The sequence below is a fragment of the Coregonus clupeaformis genome, chromosome 27, assembly GCF_020615455.1.
Source record: "Coregonus clupeaformis isolate EN_2021a chromosome 27, ASM2061545v1, whole genome shotgun sequence".
NCBI classification, from domain to species: Eukaryota; Metazoa; Chordata; class Actinopteri; order Salmoniformes; family Salmonidae; genus Coregonus; species Coregonus clupeaformis.
In genome coordinates this window covers 1,093,364-1,106,134 of record NC_059218.1, presented here as the reverse complement: position 1 = coordinate 1,106,134, position 12,771 = coordinate 1,093,364, and the positions used below count along the sequence as shown (strand labels likewise).

The 12,771-nt window shown below is 40.8% G+C and overlaps 1 pseudogene; it reads left to right on the top strand.

Annotated features, from left to right (window-relative positions):
• The first annotated feature begins 3,047 nt into the window (after positions 1–3,047).
• The window catches only part of LOC121542186, a 28,986-nt pseudogene continuing 19,262 nt past the window's right edge, over positions 3,048–12,771 (top strand).

Here is a 12,771-nt window from a genome sequence, read left to right as displayed (position 1 = left end):
TGAAGACATCAAAACTGTGAAATAACACATATGGAATCATGTAGTAACAAAAAAGTGTTTAAAAAAATCTAAATATATTTTAGATTCTTCAAAGTCGCCACCCTTTGCCTTGATGACAGCTTTGCACACTCTTGGCATTCTCTCAACCAGCTTCATGAGGTAGTCACCTGGAATGCATTTCATTTAACAGGTGTTCCTTCTTAAAAGTTAATTTGTGGAATTTCTTTCCTTCTTATTGTGTTTGAGCCAATCAGTTGTGTTGTGACAAGGTAGGGGGGTATACAGAAGGTAGCCCTATTTGGTAAAAGACCAAGTCCATATTATGGCAAGAACAGCTCAAATAAGCAAAGAGAAATGACAGTCCGTCATTACTTTAAGACATGAAGGTCAGTCAATACGGAACATTTCAAGAACTTTGAAAGTTTCTTCAAGTGCAGTCGCAAAAACCATCAAGCGCTATGATGAAACTGGCTCTCATGAGGACCGCCACAGGAATGGAAGACCCAGAGTTACCTCTGCTGCAGAGGATATGTTCATTAGAGTTACCAGCCTCAGAAACTGCAGCCCAAATAAATGCTACATTTACATTTACATCATTTAGCAGACACTGGATTTAAATAACACATCTCAACATCATCTGTTCAGAGGAGACTGTGTGAATCAGACCTTCATGGTCGAATTGTTGCAATGAAACCACTACTAAAGGACATCAATAAGAAGAAGAGACCTGTTTGTGCCAACAAACACGAGCAATGGACATTAGACCGGTGGACATGTGTCCTTTTGGAGTCCAAATTGGAGATTTTTGGTTTCAACCGCCGTGTCTTTGTGAGACGCAGTGTGGGTGAACGGATGATCTCCGAATGGGTAGTTTCCACCGTAAAGCATAGAGGAGGAGGTGTTATGGTGTGGGGGTGCTTTGCTGGAGACTTTGTCTGTGATTTATTTAGAATTCAAGGCACACTTAACCAGCATGGCTACCACAGCATTCTGCAGCGATATACCGTCCTATCTGGTTTGGTCTTAGTGGGACTATCATTTGTTTTTCAATAGGACAGTGACCCAACACACCTCCAGGCTGTGTAAGGGCTATTTCACCAAGAAGGAGAGTGATGGATTGCTGCATCAGATGACCTGGCCTCCACAATCCCCCGACCTCAACCCAATTGAGATGGTTTGGGATGAGTCGGACCGCAGAGGGAAGGAAAAGCAGCCAACAAGTGCTCAGCATTTGTGGGAACTCCTTCAAGACTGTTGGAAAAGCATTCCAGGTGAAGCTGGTTGAGAGAATGCCAAAAGTGTGCAAAGCTGTCATCAAGGCAAAGGGTGGCTATTTGAAGAATCTCAAATATAAAATATATTTTCATTTTTTAAACACTTTTTTGGTTACTACGTGATTTCATAGTTTTGATGTCTTCACTATTATTCTACAATGTAAAAAATTGTAAAAATAAAGAAAAACCCTTGAATGAATAGGTGTGTCCAAACTTTTGACTGATACTGTATACATTTACTGAGTGTACAAAAAAAAGTAAAAAAACATTAAGAACACCTGCTCTTTCCATGACAGACTGACCAGGTGAATTCAGGTGAAAGCTATGATCCCTTATTGATGTCACCTGTTAAATCCACTTCAATCAGAATCATTGCAGATGAAGGGTAGGAGACAGGTTAAAGAAGGATTTTTAAGCCTTGAGACCTTTGAGGCATGGATTGTGTATATGTGCCATTCAGAGGGTGAATGGGCAAGACAAAATATTTAAATGCTTTTGAACGGGGTATGGTAGTAGGTGCCAGACGCACCGTTTTGTGTCAAGAACTTCAACGCTGCTGGGTTTTTCACGCTGAACAGTTTCCCGTATGTATCAAGAATGGTCCACCACCCAAAGGAGGGAGAGAGAGAGAGAGAGAGAGAGAGAGAGAGAGAGAGAGAGAGAGAGAGAGAGAGAGAGATCTTGTAAAATAGGCTTTAAATCTCTCCAGCCTTGAGATCCAGACAACAGAATAGTTATAGTGGGAACTCACACAGACCACTCTCCCTAATGATGCTTCCTCTCTCTGGTAGAGAGGGATGGAGGTACATAGGGAGACTGAGGAGGAAGAGAAATACTTGAAATAGCAGACTGAACTCCAGACTTCTGACTGCAGGCCCGGGCATTGATCATGAGGAGAAGAGATTACGTTATTTTAGAGCAGGGGTCCCCAAATTACATTCAGCCTGGGACGGTTTTTCCTTGAACAGATAGTCGGGGGGCCAGAGTATAGTTATACATAATTTGTACACTGCAAATTGACCGCAAGGATCCCAAACAGATATAGTATTTGACAAAAACTAAATAATTTCAAACCTTGATTACATTGGGATATGATCACGTGCCTCTCTATTTATGTGTGGGAATACTTGGGAACAGATTTCCTAAATTAAAATAACTTTGAGCTGATTTCCTTCTGATTTTACAGTCTTTTATTTCCTTTACGCGCGTGCGTATGTGGTTCAAGTGTGTGTGTGTGTGTGTGTGTGTGTGTGCCGCATGGGCATGGCATGCGCCTTCAAATGCTTGCCATTGTGATGGACTCACGCATAGTGTTAGTCCATCCCAGCCCGCGCGCGGAGAGAAAACACTGACACAAGGTTTAGGCCTACGGTTGACGTGAAACTTAACACGAATACCGAGAACGAAGACCATTTCACCGGTAACTCTGATTCCGAGACTTTCGTGTGGATTTGGGAGAGAGAAGTGAGTAAACCTATGACTGTTTATACTACTACGATATAATCCCAGATCAACATTCCAATCAATTTATTTTGTCTTATTTTCTGTCACTGTCAAAATATTTTTGGTGTTATAACCCTAGGCAAAAAAATTAACCTCAGAGCCGTTCAGAATATTTTTTGTTGTGAAACAAGAATCAAAAAGAAAAACAATATCACACTAAATTACGCTACTGGAAATATCTAAACTTATTCTTAAAATATAATATTTATTATTTTAGCATTGAATATCTGGATTCTTACTATTTCAACACCAAAGCTCTGAGATCTGAAGATGGACTCGCTGTTGAACATGACGGATTACTACCCTTCCGTTAACGCCACTAACGGCTCCGGTTTGAACGACACAGAAGGCTATAACCAGTTCGTGCAGCCGGTGTGGCAGATCGCTCTCTGGGCAGTCGCCTACTGCAGCATGGTGTGCGTCTCCATGATCGGTAACCTGGTGGTCATCTGGATCATCCTCGCGCACAAACGCATGAGGACCGTGACCAACTACTTCCTGGTAAACAAACAATTCTTAAAATCTAAAGAAGGAGATGGCTTTTTTATTTATTTATTTATAATTTTGTAACAATTTCTCCATTGAATGTGAACTTTTTTCGTGTGTGTGTCTGTCTGTTTCCCTCTGTGTATGTGTCTGTCTGTCTCGCACTCCCTCCATCTGTCTGTGTCTGATCCCTCTCTTCCTCTCATCCCAGGTGAACCTAGCCTTTGCAGAGGCGTCCATGTCTGCCTTCAACACAGTGATAAACTTTGCCTACAGTGTCCATAACGAGTGGTACTTTGGTTTGGGCTACTGTCGCTTCCATAACTTCTTCCCCATCGCAGCTGTCTTCGCCAGCATATACTCCATGACCGCCATAGCACTGGACAGGTGAGCAGTGTGTGTGTTTTTTTTTTGTCACTGGAATCTACTCCATGACCGCAATAGCTCGGAACAGGTGAGAAACCCTATATACTGTGTGTGCATGCGTGTGTGTGTGTGTGTGTGTGTGTGTATGACCACACCACAGCCAGCTACAGTAAAGCTTACATAACATCTATGTACGATGCCTTCAGAAAGTATTCATACCCCTTCACTTATTCCACATTTTGTTGTGTTACAGCCTGAACTCAACATTTTTCTCACCCATCTACACACAATACCCCATAATGACAAAGTCAAAACATGTTTTTAGATATTTTAGCACGTTTATTAAAAAAGAAATACAGAAATATCTAATTTATATAAGTATTCACACCCCTGAGTCAATACTTTGTAGAAGCAACTTTGGCAGCGATTACAGCTGTGAGTCTTTCTGGGTAAGTCTCCAAGAGCTTTCCACACCTGGATTGTGCAACAGTTGCCCATTATTCTTTCAAAAAATATTCAAGCACTGTCAAATTGGTTGTTGATTGTTGCTAGACCACCATTTTCAGCTCTTGCCATAGATTTTCAAGTAGATTTAAATCAAAACTGTAACTCAGCCACTCAGGAACATTCACTGTCTTCTTGGTAAGCAACTCCAGTGTAGATTTGGGCTTGTGTTTTAGGTTATTGTCCTGCTGAAAGGTGAATTAATCTCCCAGTGTCTGGTGGAAAGCAGACTGAACCAGGTTTTCCTCTAGGATTTTGCCTGTGCTTAGCTCCATTCTGATTTTTTTTATCCTGAAAAACTCCCCAGTCCTTAACAATTACAAGCATACCCATAACATGATGCAGCCATCACTGTGCTTGAAAATATGGAAAGTGGTAATCAGTGTGTAGCCGGCAAGATGGAAAAATCTGCCATTCTGCTCTTGAGCAAAGCAGTTAACCCCCAACCACAACTGGGTGCTGATGTCGATTAAGGCAGCCCCCTGCACCTCTCTGATTCAGATGGGTTGACTAGGTATCCCCTTTCCCAGTAATATGTTGTATTGGATCTGCCCCAAACATAACACTTTGTTTTCAGGACAAAAGTTAATTGCTTTGCCACATTGCAGTATTACTTTAGTGCCTTGTTGCAAACAGGATGCATGTTTTGGAATATTTATTCTGTACAGTCTTCCTTCTTTTCCCTCTGTCAATTAGGTTAGTATTGTGGAGTAACTACAATGTTGTTGATCAATCCTCAGTTTTCTCCTATCACAGCCATTCAACTCTGTAACTGTTTTTAAGTCACCATTGGCCTCATGGTGAAATCCCTGAGCAGTTTCCTTCCTCTCAGGCAACTGAGTTAGGAAGGATGACTGTATCTTTGTAGTGACTGGGTGTATTGATCAGGGGTTGGAACCGGTTCAGGGAACAGAACAGAAAACCGGAAAATAACAAAAAATTTAAAGGAACACAAACGGAACTGGAAACAAAAGTGGTCCACACTGTTCCGGAAAATAACCGTTATTTTAAAAAGCATTGAAAATGGTTAATAACGTTATTTTACGTTCCAGGCATTTTTTGTAGTCCCACAAATTTTTTTTTAACAAAGCGCCTATGCAAAGCCCTCACTTTGTCACTCAGAAACGTATTACAGCATCTGCCTGCAAGCTGAAAATCTTTGCCAGTGTGTGTGCGTGTTTAGGCTACCTGCCCCTCCCCCCTCCAAAGCATAGGCTACTGTACGGATGTTTGAAGCGTGAAAAGATAGGAGAGACATTTTTAATTAGCTAGAGAAGAATGGATTAACTTTTTTCATGCTAGTTAAGGACACTATAGGCCTAGTTATCACGTTTCACGTTGGATTTATTAACTACAAAAAGGTAATTAGCTAGCAAGCTCAAAGGATATTCAAAGTGCCTTCATAGAAGCCACTCATCGTAGGTATTATTCTGTGGACCTAATTCAGATACTGCATATCATGACAAGATGCCTACCGCTTCAAGCCTGCTCCTCAACCCTATCTCGCTCTCTCCCCACCCATAACATTTCAGTCAAATCTTGAGCCATAGTCTACACTAGTCTGTCCATCACGCATGTAAACAACTAGCTTGCCTGCTCTATCCGCACTGATTGGAGAAATAATTTAATGAGCTAACTGTAAAAAACTGTTGATTTCACAGGTTAAAAAAGGAACAGAAAGGAACGATATCAACGGTACATTTTTGGGGTCGAACCGGTTCAGAACTTTATTTTGCTGGTTGGAACAGTGAAACGGAACAAAAAAAATAGTGGTTCAGTTCAGAAGTAAATGATTGGTTCCAACCCCAGGTATTGATACAGCATCCAAAGTTTAATAACTTCACCATGCTTAAAGGGATATACAATATTATTATTTTTTACCCATCTACCAGCCCTTCTTTGCGAGACATTGGAAAACCTCCCTGGTCTTTGGGGTTGAATCTGTGTTGAAATTCACTGCTCGACTTAGGGATCTTACAGATAAGTTTTACTCCTGAACTTACTAGGCTTGCACTAACAAAGGGGTAACAAAGGGGTTGAATACTCAAGACATTTCAGCTTTTTATTTTTAATTAATTTGTACACATTTTGAAAAATATAATTTCACTTTGACATTATGGGGGATTGTGTGTAGGCCAGTGACAAACATCTAAATGTAATACATTTTAAATTGAGGCTGTAACACAATAGAATGTGGAAAAAGTCAAGCGGTATGAATACTTTCTGTGAAGGCAACATGAGTCTTAAATCCCCTCTATAATCTTCAGCATTGGCTTCAGTCAACCACAGGATTAGCTTTTGACTCGTCTAGCCTCAATTCAAGTGGATGTTGTGTGTGTATATACTGTATGTGTTTGATATGTGTGTGTGTATGAGCAACCTTTTCCTCGAGATACATTCTCCAACCCTGCTTCTCTCTCGCATACTGTCATCAGTATGTTGCCACAGCGTAAGTGTGTGTGAGCAGCCTTTTCCTTCAGATTATCCCAGCTACCCTCTTCTCCATCCCTCCTTCTCTCCATCCTTTGTTCTGGGTTCACTGTCAGAACACAGATCCCCCTCTCATCAGTCTGTCACCACAATGTCAGAACAATCTGAACATTCAAGCATTATTGAAGTAGTCAGCTTTCAGCTCTCTCTCTTTCTGTGTGTGTGTGTGTATGCGCGCGCGTGTGTGTGTGTATATGTGAGAGAGAGCGAGAGCAGCCCTTTGCCCCAGTTGATGCTCACACAGAGTGCCCAGCAAACCGGGAACATTCTCAGAACATTACCTAAGATTCCCCTTAAATTCTAGTTAGGGTTTGAGCTAACATTAGGATGATAACGTCCCACAAACCTGGATTACCAAATATTTTTTTCTAATTAAAGGTTGGAAATGAAATATCTTTGGAATGTTCTCCTAACATTCACTAACATGTTGTTCACAATCATCTGTAAAAACTACCACAGAACATTCCCCTAAGGTTCTCATTAGGTTGCCAGGGAATGTAATAACACAATGTTCCGGTAATGTTCTTAGAACATACTGCCGCAACAAAATGTGGGCGCAATAGAAGTGTTTCTGAGGAAACATTACAGGAACGTTCTGCTGATGTTGATAGACATGTTATTCAAAACACCCATAACAACAAGCAGGGAATAATCCTACATGGTCTCATAAAGGTATAGTGTGACATTAAGACATGATGGTTCTAAAAACGTTCCCTGAGCATACATCAGAAATTAAATGTTGGAGTAATAGAAGTTATTCTAAAAAAAAATCCTGGAATATTGAGCTAATGTTGATGGAGATATTACTACTACCACCTATAACAACAAATAACAAACATTCCAAAATTATAAAGTTATTCTGTAAGGTTATGACAATCCATAATTGTTCTAATAACATACTTCAGCGATAAGGAAAGTAGTTCTGAAAATATTGCTTAAATATTCTGCTAATATTGATGTGTAATGTAACATTATAAACTTGCCAAACCTTTAAACAAATGACATTTCAATCTTCTTACATCATTATATTTTATTAGGGTATTGTCCAAACATAGCAATAGCTTTTTTAAAGAATAGTAATCCAGTATATTTGAACCTGTGATCTGCCATCTTCAAGCCGTCGGCTACTTAGTGTGCTGCGCCACCAGGATCCTAATGTTTCTAGTGGATTTCCCTTTCTACTGAAATCCTTAAATTATTATCCAAACTATGGCTATACAGTATGTCTTAGTACACACAGTATACACATGTATGTACACCTCACTGAAATCTGCCAGGCAATCATTTAACATGATTTGTGAAATCAAGTTTGTAGGGAAAATAAAAGTCAAAACATCCCAACTTTACAGTATATAAAGATGGATAGATTAAGAAATAATAGAGGACACTTATTTTTCTAGATTTAGTTATTCTCTCTTCCACAACCTGGAAGTCAGAGTAAAGGTGCAAACAGCTTTATATTTGTGTTAGTCCCAGCCCAGTGGCGCAGTGGCTTTATTCCAGGGATAACACTCCAAAGTACTGTATTTATACAATAAATGTCTAATACATTGTCATGTGACTAACACATGAAAGAAACCTCAATGGCCTGTTCAAACCGTAATGTTATCATTCTGGAAACATAGGAATAGCATTCTAAGAACATTGAGGGAATGTTTTGTGCACCCTGATACAAACATTGTAAGAATGTCATCACAACTGAACAGATTTTGTGTTTTGGGAACCTACTGTATATTTTGTAATGTACCCACACTGTTCCCACAACCTAATTAAATGTTCTGGGAATTTTTTAAGAACTCAGAACGGCTGTTCTGTCAACATTCTTGCAACATCAAAGAAATGTTTTGTGCACCCTGAGAGAAACATTATCTGAATGTCAGCACAATTGGACAGTTTGAGTGTTTTGGGAACCTATCTCTTGTCATATGTTCCAACAACCTAAAGAAATGTTTTAGGAACTTTTTAAAGAACATAAAAAAATGTGTTCTGGGAACATTCTTTTAACATCACGTCAGTGTTTGTTTGCACCCTAAAACATTGTATAATCATCCGCACAACTGGACAGTTGTTGTGTTTGGGAACATATATTTTGTGATGTCCCCACAATGTTCCCATCAGACTTTTCCTACAACCTAATAAAACATTCTGGGAACCTTTTAAAGAACAGACGAAATGTGTTCTGGGAATGTTTTATACAGTGCCTTCGGAAAGTATTCAGACCCCTTGACTCTTTCCACATTTTGTTACATTACAGCCTTATTCTAAAATTGATTAAATCGTTTCCCCCCCTCATCAATCTACACACAATAACCCATAATGACAAAAAGCAAAAACAGGTTTTTAGAAATGTTTGCTAATTTATATTTATAACAAAATCTGAAATAACACATTTACATAAGTATTCAGACCGTTTACTCAGTACTTTGTTAAAGCACCTTTGGCAGCGATTACAGCATTGAGTCTTCTTGGGTATGACGCTACAAGCTTGGCACACCTGTATTTCTCTACAGGTACATTTTGTGTACCTGTAGCTCAGCTGGTAGAGCACGGCGCTTGTAACACCAGGGTAGTGGGTTCGATCCCCGGGACCACCCATACACAAAATGTATGCACGCATGACTGTAAGTCGCTTTGGATAAAAGCGTCTGCTAAATGGCATATTATATATATTATTATTATATTATTATATTATTATATTATTATATTATATTATTTGGGGAGTTTATCCCATTCTTCTCTGCAGATCCTCTCAAGCTCTGTCAGGCTGGATGGGGAGCGTCGCTGCACAGCTATTTTCAGGTCTCTCCAGAGATGTTTGATTGGGTTCAAGTCTGGGCTCTGGCTGGGCCACTCAAGGACATTCAGAGATTTGTCCCGAAGCCACTCCTGCGTTGTCTTGGCAGTGTGCTTAGGGTCGTTGTCCTGTTGGAAGGTAAACCTTCGCCCCAGTCTGAGGTCCTGAGCGCTCTGGAGCAGGGTTTCATCAAGGATCTCTCTGTACTTTGCTCCGTTCATCTTTCCCTCGATCCTGACTTGTCTCCCAGTCCCTACCGCTGAAAAACATCCCCACAGCATGAGGCTGCCACCACCATACTTCACCATAGCGGTGGTGCCAGGTTTCCTCCAGACGTGACACTTGGCATTCAGGCCAAAGAGTTAAATCTTGGTTTCATCAGACCAGATAATCTTGTTTCTCATGGTCTGAGAGTCTTTAGGTGCCTTTTGGCAAACTCGAAGCAGGCTGTCATGTGCCATTTACTGAGGAGTGGCTTCCGTCTGGCCACTCTACCATAAAGGCCTGATTGGTGGAGTGCTGCAGAGAAGGTTCTCCCATCTCCACAGAGGAACTCTAGAGCTCTTTCAGAGTGACCATCGGGTTCTTGGTCACCTCCCTGACCAAGGCCCTTCTCCCCTGATCGCTCAGTTTGGTCGGGCGGCCAGCTCTAGTAAGAGTCTTGGTGGTTCCAAACTTCTTCCATTTAAGAATGATGGAGGCCACTGTGTTCTTGTGGACCTTCAATGCTGCAGACATTTTTTGGTACTCTTCCCCAGATCTGTGCCTTGACACAATCCTGTATCGGAGCTCTACGACAATTCCTTCGACTTCATGGCTTGGTCTTTGCTCTGACATGCACTGTCAACTGTGGGACCTTATATATTAAGGTGTGTGCCTTTCCAAATCATGTCCAATCAATTGAATGTACCACAGGTGGACTCCAATCAAGTTGTAGAAACAGCTCAAGGATGATCAATGGAAACAGGATGCACCTGAGATCAATTTCGAGTCTCATAGCAAAGGGTCTGAATACTTATGTAAATAAGGTATTTCTGTTTTTTATTTGTAATACATTTGAAAACAATTCTAAAAACCTGTTTTCGCTTTGTCATTATGGGGTATTGTGTATAGATTGCTGAGGAAAATGTTTCATTTAATCCATTTTAGAATAAGGCTGTTACGTAACAAAATGTGGAAAAATTCAAGGGGTCTGAATACTTTCCAAAGGCACTGCAATCATCAGCGCACCTGGACAATTTTTGTATTATGAGAACTACAGTTGGGCTGTGGTTCACAGAGGGTGGTGCAGTCAGCCCAACGCATCACCGGAGTGCACACTGCCTGCCCTACAGGACACCTACAGCACCTGGTGTCACAGGCAGACCAAGAAGATCATCAAGGACCTCAGCCACGGCCTGTTCACCCCACTACCATCTAGAAGGCGGAGACAGTATAGGTGCATCAAAGCTGGGACCGAGAGACTGAGAAACAGCTTCTATTTCCAGGCCATCAGACTGTTAAACAGTCACCACTAGCCTTAGTCACTGTTCTAGCTGGCTATCACCCGGTACTCTACCCTGCACCTTAGAAACTGCTGCCCTGTGTACATAGAGTAATTGAACACTGGTCACTTTAATAATGTTTACATACTGTTTTACACACTTTATATGTATATACTGTATTCTACTCATGGCTCATCCTATATAACTACTGCTGTACACACCTTTTCTATTCATATACTCTCCATACTGTCTATACACACCATTATATGTATATATATATATTTATATTCCGGTCTTTGACATTGCTCGTTATGATATTAATTTATTAAATTTTTTCTGGATTATGTGTGTATTGTTTTATTATATTTGTATTGCTAGGTATTACTGCACTGTTGGAGCTAGAAACACAAGCATTTTGCTGCACCTGTGATAACATCTGCAAAGCTGTGTACGCGACCAATAAACGTTGATTTGATTTGCCGCAACCATACAAATGTTCTGGGAACTTTAACAGAACCTATTTGAGGGGGAGAAGGGGTGGAAAGGATGGAGAGGAAGGGTCGGAGGGGGAAGAGAGGGAAGAGAGGAAGGGAGATGTTAGTTTTGGCGTCACCCCATCTCCTCTTGATTAGAAAAGTAAGTCACATCAGTGAAGCAAAATGAGAGTAAAGGATGAGAGGAAAGGAGAAGGATCAGAGATACATTTACATCAACACTGCATGATTACCTTTCATTAGAGCTTGGAGTACACACGCATGCACACACACACACAGAGACACACACACACATACCCGCACACGCACGTACACACAGAGTGTGCAGTGTCTCTTCTCCATCTGTCACCAAGATGCTATTGAACTAAAGAAGGTGAACTATCAGTAATTGCCAATTAAATTCAACCAGTTGAATGCAAAACTAATCATAGCCATGTCTGTATCCCCTGGTGTCCCCTCAGTAGCGTGTGTGCATATACATGTGTGTCTATACTACAGTAATGTATCTGCATGTGTGTGTGTAACTGATCACTGTGTGTGTGTGTGTGTGTGTGTGTGTGTGTATGTATGTGTGTTTGTTCCAGGTACATGGCTATCATCCACCCCCTGAAGCAGAGGTTGTCTTCGACAGAGACCCGTGTAGTGATCGGAGTGATCTGGGTGTTAGCTCTACTGTTGGCCTTCCCCCAGTATCACTACTCAACTACTGAACAGCTGCCTGGTAGGACTGTCTGCTACATCCAATGGCCCGAATACACCAACAACACAACCATGGACTTCAAGAAGATGTGAGTACTGACACACACACACACACACACACACACAAAGGGGTGTGTTTAATGGAAGCATCATCTTCAAGAGGTTCACTAGACATTAGAGAATAAACTGCGTAATTGTCTGTCTGTAAAATCTGATTTAGTACTCACCTCCTTTTTCTGTCTTTGAGCTAAAATCCCAACAAGGGTAATTCCACATCAGCATAGCCCGAAAATATTTTTGGTTTTTCCCCTGACCTTTTTTTCATAGCGCTAAAGGTCCTGAAGCTTCTGCACATGTGTTTATTCTATACTTTGTGCACTCTGCTATACTCGTAGAGAACAGGCTACTCTGGCAAATGGTTCTCGTTTAATAAAGTCAGATTCAAGTTGAATCAATGTCTGCAAGATCACATAATAATAGTATTCTACAGAACAGAACAGAATATAATAGCATAGTATAACGTTACTGTAAGACAAAAACACCACCACATTGTTCTCTCATATGGCCAGAACTCAACAGTGTGTGCCACTAGGCAAAATACACAGGTAGGCTATGCTACAGTTTGTTAACACCATCTGCTATAAAATGATCTCACTGGACATCATTCAAAACAACAC